This window comes from Papaver somniferum, unplaced genomic scaffold (assembly GCF_003573695.1).
Source record: "Papaver somniferum cultivar HN1 unplaced genomic scaffold, ASM357369v1 unplaced-scaffold_57, whole genome shotgun sequence".
Classification (NCBI taxonomy): Eukaryota; Viridiplantae; Streptophyta; class Magnoliopsida; order Ranunculales; family Papaveraceae; genus Papaver; species Papaver somniferum.
Window position 1 is genome coordinate 1,811,301 of NW_020648415.1, and position 7,572 is coordinate 1,818,872.

Below are 7,572 nucleotides of genomic sequence, written 5' to 3' on the forward strand. Positions count from 1 at the left end.
CACTAATTTAACTATAAACACACGACCCTTTTATAAAATATCTCTATATACAAAACACAAATCTATATGTCTTTCTACAACTAATATTTACAATTTGTAGTTCTAGGTTTGGTAGACTAACTTCTGTTTTAATAGACTATTGGTTCTAAGTACATTGGAAGATACTCTTTCATAAAGGCTCTATATGGATCTGTAATTTATCAATCAAAATTATCAACCTCAAGTATACTATTTTAAACATTAATAAATAAATAGGACTAAGTTCTTCACACTAATTTTTCTATCTCAATAATTGGATAGGTTTACGTATAAGTCAAGGTACTCAATAAGTTGCTATGTGATTTTTTTTTTGATCTATCAAATATACTCCCTCCGTCCAAGTTTACTTGCTTAGTTTGGACTTTGCAAAAATTTGAAAGAAATTCAAATTACTTCCACATCCACCATCGATCTTTAAAATTGTTTGTTCAATATACTAGTTTTCATATCATAGTTTTTTTTTCTTTCTTGATAAAAAGAAAATTTTAATAGGAAATATACCAATAGTTTTGGTACAAATTTGTTAAAAAAACACAATTTAGGCAAGTAAAGTTGGACGGAGGGAGTACTAATCTCACTAATTTTTCTAGTATCAGATTGTCTACATGTTCATACTTTTTAGACTAATTATTCTCTAAGTTCTATTAGCTTTGCAAAAATAAGATAATTGGTTTACCCTACAGTTTTTACTTCAAAAAAGTACATACAATCAAACTAACAAATCAAACAACCAAATAAATCGTTTATTTATTGATAGCCTTTAGTGAATTAAGATTTATCTCACAACCCAAACCAGTTCTAAACAAATCTAATTATCTTCCTGACACTGGCTATTCTTAGTGTCACCCATGTAAGATCTGATAGTGAGCTCTGATACCAACATGTGACGCCCCAACATAATCACCTTCTTAGCTAATAGGATTACAACCTAATTGAAGTATCAAACCTATTTTACTGATCTTAAGAAACTCAGTTGCATAAGCTAATTCCAAAAACAAACCCATACACTTTGATATTATATAAATGAAGTACTCTCTTGTGACATGACTATATTAATGTGTTGTTTTAAAGAATAAATAAAGAATAAAGATATATAAAAGATTCATAACATATCTAATATCGCAAAAAGCTTTAAGCTACGATAATGGATATCTTCACGTGCACCATTTCTTCTGATTACTGAAACTAAAGTGGGAACGAGTGAGCACATCATCCCAAAGGGGTGCCCATTGGAAACATATAACCTATAAGTAATCACTAACATGCTTCACAGTTCTAAAAGATGATGAAATTAAAAGAGAATAATAGAAGAAAACAGGTAACACCTTTTACACACAACACGAAGCAGAAGATTTCTTCAACTCTTTTCCCCAGATATTGCGTCCATCGTGGAAATATCCGTGAAAGATCCATCACTGGATGGATCTACGAGAATAGAGTTAAACAACCTAAACTTATATTATCTTAACCTCGTCTCACTCAGTGGATAATAAGATGCTAGGAATAACTCCAGTCTCAAATGATAGCATGAATACAGGTACCGTAAGATATTATGTGGAATGCGTACACCTCATAAATCCATATGCCACCATCTAAGTCTATAATAAAATACGGTTTTGATTACTATGATCTGAACCCACACAGCAGGTTCACAAAAGGCCCAATCATTATTTGTAGGCCGAAGTCTCCAATAATGACCACATCCAGTCATGAACCTAGAATTTCTTCCCAAGTCAAGGTCATATTAACCCAGTCATACTACAAAGACTGAACAAACAAGTATGGTATGCACATAGCGACTTCCCCAAATAAACTATAGTATATATTGTTAGAGAATAGCTCGGTTGAACCCACCAAGCGTTGGTATGTCAAGTTTGGTTGTCATATTTTAGTGAACTAAAACTCATTTAAGAGTCGCTTGATTAAATGTACTAGAGTCAACTTCGTATAGGTTAGCTTAAAAGTATTAGGATATGAGACATTACAAGTATTGCGAAGACTTGAAGAAGTGAAGAAGTACAGAGCTACAACCACAACATCATCTTTCCAATTGAGGTTAGTAATATTTGACTTGAACTGTTTCTTTCCCTAGCTTATCTTTCAAGTGCATATTGAAAACAAAACTGCGAAGCATAAACACTCTAGATAGACATAGTATTAAGGAATTCAATACGGGGTTTATTGCTTAACCATTAAACTTTGTAGATAAGACATCAACAAAATCGTATGAATGTTATTTTGATTATGTATGGGTATGAGGTGAGGATTTCATCCTAGGAAACAATGTTGTTACATGTGTTTTAAGGAAGTAAGTTCATGAACTTTGTTTGTGAACCGAAAAGGAAATCGCCAGGCGTTATTGGGGCTGTTCTTCATTGCATATCTTATGAACGAGAAATATGTGTCAATAGTATAACCGCTCATTACTTATTTGTGTTCTTGGTAAAACTATTCACATGAGGCCTGACTTTTGTATTGGTATGACTTTTATTAGTGAAACCGATCTTAAGTAATCACCTGTTGGTATGATCGAGTTTATTTAGTTTGTAAGGCCTAACACTGGGTAAAGGGGAACCGATCCTAGTAAGAGGTGCAACACGTCACAAAGGGGAATCGATCCTTGTACGGGGTGCAGCAAGGTTTATAGAAGAAATGGGAACCGATCCTATGGACATGTGCAACACGTTTTTAGGCAAAGGGGAACCGATACTATGGACATGTGCAACACATATGAGTTAGATACCATATATATGTGGGGAACCGATCCTAGTACCTAGTCAAGCAAATTTTGGGAAGCTAGTGTGACTATGCACAATACTCACATGGAGGTAGAACCGAAACTTGTTTTGGTAGAACCGTTAAACCCATGATTTGTGATTGAGAAGTTCTTAATCAATCGCATAGCTCTTGAAAGTCAGATGAACCAATTCTAAACTTGTTTGGAAGTGTGGTAAATCGGTTTCAAGTGAGTAAGTATGAAAGAGGACTTACAAAGAAAGGATGTCGACACACTTTGAACACATGCAGTAATGCGTATATTTTTTATTGTTCAAAGATATTCCTTAATGGCTAAGAAGGAAGTAAATCCCAAAATCGAAATTAAATAAGTTAAGAATCTTTTAATTAAGGTTTTTAATTATATATGGAAAATAAGAATTAGTAATGTGCATTTGCAAGTTAAAGTTTTTCCAAGGAGATTTTCGATCATTATTTTGGACAGAGCATTCTCAGGAATTATGAAAACCGATTATGGAAATTATTATAGAATGTATTGAGAATATATTCGGTTTTGGAAATTCCTTGGTGTCCAAAATTCCTTGTCTATAAATACTTGAAGTTTGCATTTCGGATAAACTAATCCTTCGTAACAACAAACTTCCTCTTCTGTTGTTGTTACTGGTGTAGCCGCCTATTCGGAGAGGAGAGTAACCTAATTAGGCGAAATCTCTTACGACCACTCAGTTTAAAGTCTTCTTTGGGATTGAGAAGCTCTAGCGTGTACCGTTTGTGGGAAACTAGATAATTGCGGTTTATCTTTTATTTTCGGTTGATTTGATTGGCTAACGGTGGTTGAAATCGGATTGCACCTGTTTTATTTATTCTTGAGAATCTTCTCTTCTGATATAAGATTCACTCAAACTAGTTCAGAGTTTCGACAGGGATATTTAGACTGTTGTTAGTTCTAAAGACGATCTTGTGATAATCCATTGTTAACAGACTCCGTTCTGTGCGTGATTGATCACAAGAGATTCAAGTGATTGTGTGTAGGTTTTTATCGAAAATCTAAGAAGATTTGAAGACATAGAAGAGATAGAAGATTTCTGACTTGGTTTTATATAAATCTTTGATGTGCACAATACTTGTTTCGATAAAATAGGATCCAACTATAATCGATCTATCCTTGTGGTATTTTGATAGAATAGTTGTGTAGATCGGCATCAATACGTTTCCTTGGGATTAAAGGTATTGATTGCAAAATCTTAACAATTACCTTTTGGTGATTGGACATAAGATATATCTTGGAACCTGGCAAAGGAGTTTATGTTAAGATAAATAGAAGAGCCTTTGTCCAACTCATATCACTTGGTTGAAGAGAGTTGATACCAAACAGATGTGTTCTTCCTTTACTGTTTGGAATACGAACCAAAGGAATTGGTCCAAGTACATGACTTGTTTACATGTTGGAGTCGTGGGAATACAGACGGAACTAGGTGAACTATAGGTCTACTTGCTTGGTCTCAACTATACGAAGTTGGTTTATTTTGTATATCGACTTAATCTGGAGAGTATTCAATTCTAGACAAGGTCCTGGGGTTTTTCTGCATTTGCAGTTTTCCTAGTTAACAAAATCTTGTTGTGTCATTTACTTTATATTTCCGCATTATAATTGTTTTATTATAATTAAAGTAAATTACACAAATGTTAATTCCTATTTACTTGATAAGAAATCCTATTGTGTTTGGTCAAGTCTGAACGTTTGTATCAAGTAAACATACTTCGTTGTTGTATTGTCTCGATCTCGTATCCATAGATGATCACACGAAGTGTGAACCGATTTGTTGTATTGTCTCGACTCAGTTCATAGACAATCACTTTCGGAGAAAGGACTTATAGGAAGGAAAAGTTTTATCTTGAGGTATATTTGGGTACCCTCGACTTTTCATATATAATATCTAACCGGGGTAAACCTGGACTACTAAGTAATAATCAACCGGGGTAAAGCCGGACTACTATATTAAGACAATAAAATGTAATAATATTCAACCGGGGTACATCCGAACTACTAAATAATATTCAAACAACGTAGCATTTCCCTGCTAAACTTATCCAAGATCTATGGGGAAACACAGACACTCTTCGCGGGGAAATCACACAACGTATATCACACAACATAGTCATTGAATTACAAACAATATGATTACATAAATTAAAGACTCATCATGCTCGCAGATAAAGTAAACTTAATGATTATAAGAAGGTTACATAGTTCCCACCTGATTTGATGACAAGCCTCGCCTACCTTGAGAACCTCAATCCACTAATTCATCCTTTGAATCGATCATTGTTAATAAGGACTAACTGTTAATCACACAATAACTCTAAGAGTTTATCCAAAAGGATCATACAAAGTACATAACATAATCTCATATAAGTATCTAATTATAGGTTAAGTGAGCTATCTAATGGTTCTAAGCCCATTTATAGATTTATACCTCTTTATTATCTAACTTTAGCATAAATAAGGTTTACTAATTCAATTAGGTTGGTTCTGTAATCCATTAGAATAGTCTTATGAGTATCTACCATGAGCGTGTTCCAGACTTGGTCCTTGAAGGCTGCATGAATGATCCGCCAATCTTTCTAGTCAATTGGATAGTGAACTCGAATGAGTTCCCCTGCACGAGTTGAAAACTTTGATGCATATTCGCCAAATGGTCTTCCAAATTGATCTATTTCCACCAAGAGTCTGGGTGGAAGTTGTGTCTCCTCCAAGTCAGAATCAAATTGAGTTTCATCATGAGATAGAGAACCAATTTCATAACCACCATGAGATGGAGTACTACGAACATCAGATGCAGAACGAAAATACAAAACCCCAAATTCTGGTTTAAATCTATGGAAGGAGATTACAACCAACAAAGGTATAATTTTAAAGTAATAAGAACAACCTATGAAGAAAAACTTCATAACCATGTAGAAACCCTGAGTTTTGTTGTAATTTATGGAAAGAGATAACGACCAAATACCAAGAATTGCAAAGCAGTAAATAACAACATACAAGTAAATCTATGAAGGAGATACCAACCAACAAAAAAGAAACCCTAATTTGAAATATATATTCCAAAGTAAAAGCTACATAGACTACCTCTGGAGAATGAACGAGGTACAGAGATGTATGCGAGGTAAGAGGTACGGAAGAAGAAAGGGGTATCAGTGAGAATCGTGAAGGAGGATGGTGAGAATGAAGGGAAAGAAATTAACATCTTCATCTCCCTCTGTTTATAGAGAAGGATTAGATTTGAAATCATTTTGAAAATTTGAGAAGGGGGGAAATGAAATTTGAGAGGGAATAAGAAAGGGTTTCTCAAATTTGAGAGGGAATTAGAAAAGGTTTCTCAAATTTGAGAGGAAATTTTAATCTAAAAGATGTATCAGAGTGGGGATTTGAGAGGGAACGAAATTTGAGACCCAAAACTGAAACCTTACTTTTTCGGACAAGATAGAAGAGTACAATAATAGAGGACAAATTTTCTTTTCTCTCAAAATATCTAGGTCAAAGGCATTCGGATCGAGGTAAAGTTGGTCAAAATTGTGGTCAAGTTGATCAAATTTGTGGTCAAGTTGGTCAAATTGTGGTCAAACACATAATCAGAAACAAAACAAGGCATACCAAGTTTGCAAGATTACCATATAAATATTACAGACCCGATGTTCTCGTCCAGGTGAGGTTTGAGGTGTCAAATATATCAGATTGGATGAAACTGCAACCTATTACTAACTCAGGTTGCAAGTTTACCATATACAGACCCGATATTCTCGTCCAGGTGAGGTTTGAGGTGTCAAATATATTAGATTGGATAAAACTGCAACCTATTATTGAAGTCAGGTTGCAAGATTACCATATACAGACCCGATGTTCTCGTCCAGGTGAGGTTTAAGGTGTCAAATATATCAGATTGGATGAAACTGCAACCTATTACTGAACTCAGGTTGCAAGATTACCATATACAAACCCGATGTTCTCGTCCAGGTGAGGTTTGAGGTGTCAAATATATCAGATTGGATGAAACTGCAACCTATTACTGAACTCAAGTTGCAAGATTACCATACACAGACCCGATGTTTCTCGTCCAGGTGGATTTGAGGTGTCAAATATATCAGATTGGATGAAACTGCAACCTATTATTGAACTCGGGTTGCAAGATTACCATATACATACCCGATGTTCCATTCCAGGTGAGGTTTGAGGGGTCAAATATATCAGATTGGATGAAACTGCAATCTATTACTGAACTCAGGTTGCAAGATTACCATGTACTGACCCGATGTTCTCGTCCAGGTGAGGTTTGAGGTGTCAAATATATTAGATTGGATGAAACATCAACCTATTATTGAACTCATGTTGCAATATTACCATATATACAGACCCGATGTTCTCGTCCAAGTTGGATTTGAGGTGTCAAAAATATCAGATTGGATGAAACTGCAACCTATTACTGAACTCAGGTTGCAAGATTACCATATACAGACCCGATGTTCTTGTCCAGGTGAGGCTTGAGGTGTCAAATATATCATATTGGATGAAACTACAACCTATTATTGAACTCAGGTTGCAAGATTACCATATACAAACCTGATGTTCTCGTCCAGGTGAGGTTTGAGGTGTCAAATATATCAGATTGGATGAAACTGCGACATATTACTGAACTCAAGTTGCAAGATTACCATATACAGACTCGATGTTCTCGTCTAGGTGAGGTTTGGGGTGTCAAATATATCAGATTGGATGAAACTGCGACCTATTACTGAATT